The sequence below is a fragment of the Babylonia areolata genome, chromosome 29, assembly GCF_041734735.1.
Source record: "Babylonia areolata isolate BAREFJ2019XMU chromosome 29, ASM4173473v1, whole genome shotgun sequence".
NCBI classification, from domain to species: domain Eukaryota; kingdom Metazoa; phylum Mollusca; class Gastropoda; order Neogastropoda; family Buccinidae; genus Babylonia; species Babylonia areolata.
In genome coordinates this window covers 41,538,810-41,548,705 of record NC_134904.1, presented here as the reverse complement: position 1 = coordinate 41,548,705, position 9,896 = coordinate 41,538,810, and the positions used below count along the sequence as shown (strand labels likewise).

At 42.8% G+C, this 9,896-nt stretch overlaps 1 long non-coding RNA gene across 2 annotated transcripts; it reads right to left on the bottom strand.

Moving 5' to 3' along the window:
• Positions 1 to 1,517: 1,517 nt before the first annotated feature.
• On the bottom strand, positions 1,518 to 5,309 carry LOC143274812 (uncharacterized). Of its 2 annotated transcripts, none has more exons than XR_013053310.1 (2): positions 4,307 to 5,309; positions 1,518 to 4,259 (listed from the first exon to the last, which is right to left on the bottom strand). It is a non-coding gene; the product is annotated as an uncharacterized LOC143274812 (long non-coding RNA). The 2 variants fall into 2 exon arrangements; XR_013053311.1 differs by having other exon boundaries at positions 1,518 to 4,221.
• Positions 5,310 to 9,896: the final 4,587 nt, after the last annotated feature.

Sequence of the window (9,896 nt, the reverse complement as noted above, 5' to 3'; positions counted from 1 at the left end):
TCACTGTTCCACATTGCAATAGGTTATTGTCACTGCTCCACGGTGCAATAGGTTATTGTCACTGCTCCACAATGCAGTAGGTTATTGTCACTGCTCCACAATGCAATAGGGTATTGTCACTGCTTATTGTCACTGCTCCACAATGCAGTAGGTTATTGTCACTGTTCCACATTGCAATAGGTTATTGTCACTGCTCCACGGTGCAATAGGTTATTGTCACTGCTCCACAATGCAATAGGTTATTGTCACTGTTCCACAATGCAGTAGGTTATTGTCACTGCTCCACAATGCAGTAGGTTATTGTCACTGCTCCACAATGCAGTAGGTTATTGTCACTGTTCCACAATGCAGTAGGTTATTGTCACTGTTCCACGGTGCAATAGGTTACTGTCACTGCTCCACAGTGCAATAGGTTATTGTCACTGCTCCACAATGCAGTCACCCCTTCTGTCTTGCCTGCCCTATCCCTTTGTTTTCTATAGACGAAGTAGTTTGTCAGTCTTTCAAGACTGCTTGTTCACTGCCTGCATGCTCTCTCTCTTTCTGTCAGACTGTTCTGGCAGTTTGGCCATACACACTTAGTTGAACATTCAAAGTAGACAGTGTTGAAGGGTGTGGAATTAACATTAACCAAAATCACTATCTGTCCAGCAGTCTGACATGATCCCCATTATAAACACACAAGGAATATTTAGAGTAGTTTTTCGCCATTGTTGCGCCGCATGCCTAGTCATACGCCCACTCAGCTATTGCTCTGCTTAGCAGTGTGTAACATCAACATTGCCCCATCTTGCTTTTCTGCCTTAGTGTATTTGTGATCCGGATTCCACCAGCTACATTTCAGGCCATAGTTAGTGGTACCAGAAAACAGCTGTACTTAATCCTAAGATTTGGAAGGGGGTAAACTGCCGTGACATGCACTTGGGATTAAAAGAGTTGCATAATAACTTTCATTGTTAAGTTGTATCCTCAGGTACACTCACAGTGAAAAAAGTTTTGATTGTATTTGTATTGTGTTACTTTTTGTCATGATGGATTATCTGTATGAAATTTGGACTGCTCTCCCTGGAAAGAGTACGTCACCATGGAGCAATGCTGTTCAGTTTCTGAATGCTCAGTCATCCCTAATGTGTCCACATAAATCTAGCATTCACTGACAAGACTGACTGCCAGTTGCTATGGATAAGTTGTTCTAAGTTACCATACAGGACAAGATTGACTGCCAGTTGCTATGGAAAGTTGTTCTAAGTTACCATACAGGACAAGATTGACTGCCAGTTGCTATGGAAAGTTGTTCTAAGTTACCATACAGGACAAGATTGACTGCCAGTTGCTATGGATAAGTTGTTCTAAGTTACCATACAGGACAAGATTGACTGCCAGTTGCTATGGATAAGTTGTTCTAAGTTACCATACAGGACCTTGGTTTGTCATCTCATCCCAATGAAAAGTGACCTTCATTGTCTCTCTCTCTCTCTCTCACACACACACACACAGAGCAGAACAAAACAGCAATGAAAGCCTTCACCATTTATTCGAATGCACTGAACAACACTGCCAGTATCCCACAGAATCTCTCTACCACACATATTATTCCAAGTATTCACACACACACACACACACACACATACACTCCCTCTCAGGAACATGCACACTCAAAACAGAACACGGACCTCTCTGCAAAGTAGATGTTATAAGCTAAGAACATAATTATCATGTAGAAAACAATGAGAATTTTTCCACAAGCACAAGAAGCAAGCAAGCACACACACACACTCACATACACAAGTCTACCTGACCACAGACATGCCCACTGAATGGCATAATTACATATTTCCACAAAAAAGTCAGGCTTTGGAATCATTCGAAGGATTTTAAAAAACAAACAACAACAACAACAAAAACAAAACCCAACTGGATATGAGTTACACATCTTGCTCTAATTGCAGTTTGATGCTGGGACAGAAAACTTTGCCCATTCCCACTGAAAAAACAAAAACAAAAACAAGATGATGACAATCTAAGGTTTCATTTTGAACCTTCTAATGACACAATGACACATATAAACACACACACAAACAAATCAGTTTGAACCTTTGAAGTTGAACACTTGACATTTGACAGGATTGCTTACAGTCCAGTCGGTCCTATCAGAACTGCCCAAGATGAGCACTTACTTGTCAACTGTTTTATATAAATGACCCCTTCAAAGCACTTACTTGTCAACTGTTTTATATAATGACCTCTTTGACACATACATAACTCATGAAATTTACAGCCACACAATTTTTTGGACTGATGATTAAATGTGTTACATACTGACAATAAGAACTGACCTTTTCCTGGAAATACGTTGTTGTCCCCTTATTTTTCAGTTTGCTGTCTTGAACTCAAAACCAACAAAGACAAAACCCCTATCCAATATTTACATGTTTCAAACAACAACTGCTCATTCCAACAGCACATTATAAAAATTTTTAAAAAAGAAGAAAAAACAAGAAAAAGAAAAAAAAGTCAGTAACATTTGAGAACATGTGCATCATATCAAACACAATGACACATTCATTTCAGTGTGTGCGAATCAAACTTATATGAAGAAAACAACAAACAAACAAAATAAAACAACAACAAAAAAACAAACCAACAACCACCTCAAAACACTAAATAAAAACAAACAACAACTAAAGCATGCAAGTTAAATCTCTACAAATACCTTAAAGCAACATTCTGTCTCTCAAAAAACGACATAATCAACCACCCCATTTTGCATCATAAGGTTACAATAATAACGTACTGTTCAGTTTCACAATGGAGGGCAGTAGGTGCAAGTATGGTCGTTGAGGATGCTCTGGAACAGATGTCACTGGACAGATGGAAGCCGAGCTTTACTACAGGAGATGGAGACAGAGCTTCACTGCACAGGAGATGGAGACTGAGCTTCACTGCACAGGAGATGGAGACTGAGCTTCACTGCACAGGAGATGGAGACAGAGCTTCACTGCACAGGAGATGGAGACTGAGCTTCACTGCACAGGAGATGGAGACTGAGCTTCACTGCACAGGAGATGGAGACTGAGCTTCACAGCACAGATGGAAACATAGCTTCACTGGACAGGAGATGGAGACAGCTTCACTGCACAGGAGATGGAAACATAGCTTCACTGCACAGGAGATGGAGACAGAGCTTCACTGCACAGGAGATGGAGACAGAGCTTCACAGGACAGGAGATGGAGACAGAGCTTCACTGGACAGGAGATGGAGACAGCTTCACTGGACAGGAGATGGAGACTGAGCTTCACAGCACAGATGGAAACATAGCTTCACTGGACAGGAGATGGAGACAGAGCTTCACTGGACAGGAGATGGAGACAGAGCTTCACTGGACAGGAAATGGAGACAGAGCTTCAAAGGACAGGAGATAGAGACAGTTTCACTGGACAGGAGATGGAGACAGCTTCACTGGACAGGAGATGGAAACAGAGCTTCACTGGACAGGAGATGGAGACTGAGCTTCACTGCACAGGAGATGGAGACTGAGCTTCACAGCACAGATGGAAACATAGCTTCACTGGACAGGAGATGGAGACAGCTTCACTGGACAGGAAATGGAAACAGAGCTTCACTGGACAGGAGATGGAGACAGAGCTTCACTGGACAGGAGATGGAGACAGCTTCACTGCACAGGAAATGGAAACAGAGCTTCACTGGACAGGAGATGGAGACAGCTTCACTGCACAGGAAATGGAAACAGAGCTTCACTGCACAGGAGATGGAGACAGAGCTTTACTACAGGAGATGGAGACAGCTTCACAGGACAGGAAAGCTAGATAAGATGGCCAAGGACATGAGAATGGCTACACCAGGGGAAAGCTGGCCAAGGACATGAGAATGGCTACGCCAGGGGAAAGCTGGCCAAGGACATGAGAATGGCTACACCAGGGGAAAGCTGGCCAAGGACATGAGAATGGCTACACCTGGGGAAAGCTGGCCAAGGACATGAGAATGGCTACACCAGGGGAAAGCTGGCCAAGGACATGAGAATGGCTACACCAGGGGAAAGCTGGCCAAGGACATGAGAATGGCTACACCTGGGGAAAGCTAGATAAGATGGCCAAGGACATGAGAATGGCTACACCTGGGGAAAGCTAGATAAGATGGCCAAGGACATGAGAATGGCTACACCAGGGGAAAGCTGGCCAAGGACATGAGAATGGCTACACCTGGGGAAAGCTGGCCAAGGACATGAGAATGGCTACACCTGGGGAAAGCTAGATAAGATGGCCAAGGACATCATAATTGCTACACCTGGGGAAAGCCAGATTAGATGGCAAGCGTGACCTGGCTTCACTCTACAGTTTCAGAATCATGCCAGAGCATGAACAGGACAAAGCTGAAAGTAAGCAGGCTTGAACTTGTTTCACTCAACAGTTTGAGAATCCAGTTCCACACAGCAAATTCCCTGCTTCTTTATTGCTTTTTCTCTCCTCTCTGAGCCCATCTGTATTTTTTTCTTCTTTTTTTTCTTGTCGCTTTGATCTATCATTTTCTGGGATGGAGACCGTAAGACTTTGAGGAGGTTGGAGAATTCAGATAAATTGCAACTGAGGCCTAAAGTTTGCACCGAGTTGACTTCGCAAAATTATTCTGTTGACTTCAAACCATTTGGAGCTAAATTATTCTGCTGACTTCACACCACTTGGAGCTAAATTATTCTGAAGACTTCACACCATTTGGGAATAAATAATTCTGCTGACTTCACACCATTTGGATCTGAATTATTCTGCTGACTTCAAACTGTTTGGGGCTAAATCATTCTGCAGATTTCTCATGATTTGGGACTAAATTATTCTGCAGACTTCACACCATTTGGGGCTAAATCATTCTGCAGACTTCACAACATTTGGGGCTACATCATTCTGCAGACTTCTCATGATTTGGGACTAAATTATTCTGCAGACTTCACACCATTTGGGGCTAAATCATTCTGCAGACTTCACAACATTTGGGTGTGGAAGTCAGGGAGACACTGTTTTCAGTGTGTTGTGGTGTGGTAGTCAGGGATACACTGTTTTCAGTGTGTTGTGGTGTGGTAGTCAGGGATACACTGTTTTCAATGTGTTGTGGTGTGGAAGTCAGGGATACACTGTTTTCAATGTGTTGTGGTGTGGAAGTCAGGGATACACTGTTTTCAATGTTATGGTGTGGAAGTCAGGGATACACTGTTTTCAATGTTATGGTGTGGAAGTCAGGGATACACTGTTTTCAGTGTGTTGTGGTGTGGTAGTCAGGGATACACTGTTTTCAATGTGTTGTGGTGTGGTAGTCAGGGATACACTGTTTTCAGTGTGTTGTGGTGTGGTAGTCAGGGATACACTGTTTTCAGTGTGTTGTGGTGTGGTAGTCAGGGATACACTGTTTTCAATGTGTTGTGGTGTGGTAGTCAGGGATACACTGTTTTCAATGTGTTGTGGTGTGGAAGTCAGGGATACACTGTTTTCAATGTTATGGTGTGGAAGTCAGGGATACACTGTTTTCAATGTTATGGTGTGGAAGTCAGGGAGACACTGTTTTCAGTGTGTTGTGGTGTGGTAGTCAGGGATACACTGTTTTCAATGTGTTGTGGTGTGGAAGTCAGGGATACACTGTTTTCAATGTTATGGTGTGGAAGTCAGGGATACACTGTTTTCAGTGTGTTGTGGTGTGGAAGTCAGGGATACACTGTTTTCAATGTTATGGTGTGGAAGTCAGGGATACACTGTTTTCAATGGTATGGTGTGGAAGTCAGGGATACACTGTTTTCAATGTGTTGTGGTGTGGAAGTCAGGGATACACTGTTTTCAATGTTATGGTGTGGAAGTCAGGGATACACTGTTTTCAATGTTATGGTGTGGAAGTCAGGGATACACTGTTTTCAATGTGTTGTGGTGTGGAAGTCAGGGATACACTGTTTTCAATGTTATGGTGTGGAAGTCAGGGATACACTGTTTTCAATGTTGTGGTGTGGAAGTCAGGGATTCACTGTTTTCAATGTTGTGGTATGGTAGTCAGGGATACACTGTTTTCAATGTGTTGTGGTGTGGAAGTCAGGGATACACTGTTTTCAATGTGTTATGGTGTGGAAGTCAGGGATACACTGTTTTCAATGTGTCGTGGTGTGGAAGTCAGGGATACACTGTTTTCAGTGTGTTATGGTGTGGAAGTCAGGGATACACTGTTTTCAATGTGTTGTGGTGTGGAAGTCAGGGATACACTGTTTTCAATGTGTTGTGGTGTGGAAGTCAGGGATACACTGTTTTCAATGTTATGGTGTGGAAGTCAGGGATACACTGTTTTCAATGTGTTGTGGTGTGGTAGTCAGGGATACACTGTTTTCAATGTGTTGTGGTGTGGAAGTCAGGGATACACGTTTTTCAATGTGTTGTGGTGTGGAAGTCAGGGATACACTGTTTTCAATGTTATGGTGTGGAAGTCAGGGATTCACTGTTTTCAGTGTGTTGTGGTGTGGAAGTCAGGGATACACTGTTTTCAATGTTATGGTGTGGAAGTCAGGGATACACTGTTTTCAATGGTATGGTGTGGAAGTCAGGGATACACTGTTTTCAATGTGTTGTGGTGTGGAAGTCAGGGATTCACTGTTTTCAATGTTATGGTGTGGAAGTCAGGGATACACTGTTTTCAATGTTATGGTGTGGAAGTCAGGGATACACTGTTTTCAATGTGTTGTGGTGTGGTAGTCAGGGATACATTGTTTTCAATGTGTTGTGGTGTGGTAGTCAGGGATACATTGTTTTCAATGTGTTGTGGTGTGGAAGTCAGGGATACACTGTTTTCAATGTTATGGTGTGGAAGTCAGGGATACACTGTTTTCAATGTGTTGTGGTGTGGAAGTCAGGGATACACTGTTTTCAATGTGTTGTGGTGTGGAAGTCAGGGATACACTGTTTTCACTGTTATGGTGTGGAAGTCAGGGATACACTGTTTTCAATGTGTTGTGGTGTGGAAGTCAGGGATACACTGTTTTCAGTGTGTTATGGTGTGGAAGTCAGGGATACACTGTTTTAAATGTGTTGTGGTGTGGAAGTCAGGGATACACTGTTTTCAATGTGTTGTGGTGTGGAAGTCAGGGATACACTGTTTTCAATGTTATGGTGTGGAAGTCAGGGATACACTGTTTTCAATGTGTTGTGGTGTGGTAGTCAGGGATACACTGTTTTCAATGTGTTGTGGTGTGGAAGTCAGGGATACACGTTTTTCAATGTGTTGTGGTGTGGAAGTCAGGGATACACTGTTTTCAATGTTATGGTGTGGAAGTCAGGGATTCACTGTTTTCAGTGTGTTGTGGTGTGGAAGTCAGGGATACACTGTTTTCAATGTTATGGTGTGGAAGTCAGGGATACACTGTTTTCAATGTTATGGTGTGGAAGTCAGGGATTCACTGTTTTCAATGTTATGGTGTGGAAGTCAGGGATACACTGTTTTCAATGTTATGGTGTGGAAGTCAGGGATACACTGTTTTCAATGTGTTGTGGTGTGGTAGTCAGGGATACATTGTTTTCAATGTGTTGTGGTGTGGAAGTCAGGGATACACTGTTTTCAATGTGTTGTGGTGTGGAAGTCAGGGAGACACTGTTTTCAATGTTATGGTGTGGAAGTCAGGGATACACTGTTTTCAATGTGTTGTGGTGTGGAAGTCAGGGATACACTGTTTTCACTGTTATGGTGTGGAAGTCAGGGATACACTGTTTTCAATGTTATGGTGTGGAAGTCAGGGATACACTGTTTTAAATGTGTTGTGGTGTGGAAGTCAGGGAGACACTGTTTTCAATGTTATGGTGTGGAAGTCAGGGATACACTGTTTTCAATGTGTTGTGGTGTGGAAGTCAGGGAGACACTATTTTCAGTGTGTTATGGTGTGGAAGTCAGGGATACACTGTTTTCAATGTGTTGTGGTGTGGAAGTCAGGGATACACTGTTTTCAATGTGTTGTGGTGTAGAAGTCAGGGATACACTGTTTTCAATGTTATGGTGTGGAAGTCAGGGAGACACTATTTTCAGTGTGTTATGGTGTGGAAGTCAGAGATACACTGTTTTCAATGTGTTGTGGTGTGGAAGTCAGGGATACACTGTTTTCAATGTGTTGTGGTGTGGTAGTCAGGGATTCACTGTTTTCAATGTTGTGGTGTAGAAGTCAGGGATTCACTGTTTTCAGTGTTGTGGTGTGGAAGTTAGGGATTCACTGTTTTCAATGTTGTGGTGTAGAAGTCAGGGATTCACTGTTTTCAATGTTATGGTGTGGAAGTCAGGGATACACTGTTTTCAATGTTATGGTGTGGAAGTCAGGGATACACTGTTTTCAATGTGTTGTGGTGTGGAAGTCAGGGATACACTGTTTTCAGTGTGTTGTGGTGTGGAAGTCAGGGATTCACTGTTTTCAACGTTATGGTGTGGAAGTCAGGGATACACTGTTTTCAGTGTGTTGTGGTGTGGAAGTCAGGGATACACTGTTTTCACTGTTATGGTGTGGAAGTCAGGGATACACTGTTTTCAATGTGTTGACTGTAAGTATCACTCATTCCAACCAAACAGTATCACTCATTCCAACCAAACATGTGACTGTAAGTGTCACTCATTCCAACCAAACATGTGACGGTAAGTGTCACTCATTCCAACCAAACATGTGACGGTAAGTGTCACTCATTCCAACCAAACGTGTGACTGTAAGTGTCACTCATTCCAACCAAACATGTGACTGAAAGAGTCACTCATTCCAACCAAACATGTGACGGTAAGAGTCACTCATTCCAACCAAGCATGTGACTGTAAGTGTCACTCATTCCAACCAAGCATGTGACTGTAAGTGTCACTCATTCCAACCAAGCATGTGACGGTAAGTGTCACTCATTCCAACCAAACATGTGACTGAAAGAGTCACTCATTCCAACCAAGCATGCAACTGTAAGACTAAGACTAAGAGTCACTCATTCCAACCAAACATGTGACTGTAAGAGTCACTCATTCCAACCAAGCATGTGACTGTAAGAGTCACTCATTCCAACCAAACATGTGACGGTAAGTGTCACTCATTCCAACCAAACATGTGACGGTAAGAGTCACTCATTCCAACCAAGCATGTGACTGTAAGAGTCACTCATTCCAACCAAACATGTGACGGTAAGTGTCACTCATTCCAACCAAACATGTGACTGTAAGAGTCACTCATTCCAACCAAACATGTGACTGAAAGAGTCACTCATTCCAACCAAGCATGCGACTGTAAGACTAAGACTAAGAGTCACTCATTCCAACCAAACATGTGACTGTAAGAGTCACTCATTCCAACCAAACATGTGACTGAAAGAGTCACTCATTCCAACCAAACATGTGACGGTAAGTGTCACTCATTCCAACCAAACATGTGACGGTAAGTGTCACTCATTCCAACCAAACATGTGACTGTAAGTGTCACTCATTCCAACCAAACATGTGACGGTAAGTGTCACTCATTCCAACCAAACATGTGACTTAAGTGTCACTCATTCCAACCAAACGTGTGACTGTCATGGACTGGTCAACTTGTTTTATTTCAATCATTTTCCATCGACACCTTTCATTTTATCATATTTTCATGTATTTACTTAATTTACTGAATTATTACATTTCATGTTAATGTAAACGATCTGGTGGGTGAGTCTGCATGCTTAGACACTTGCCTGAAACTGAACTGACCTAGACTGGAGGAGAATGGGGATAAGAAAAAGGAGTGAGTGTCACTCAACACATCAGACAACCCACTCCCATCTTCAAAACACCTGGACTGGGGAAGGCAGGAGTGTCACTCAACACATCAGACAACCCACTCATGTGTTGACAACATGACAACACCTGGACTGGGGAA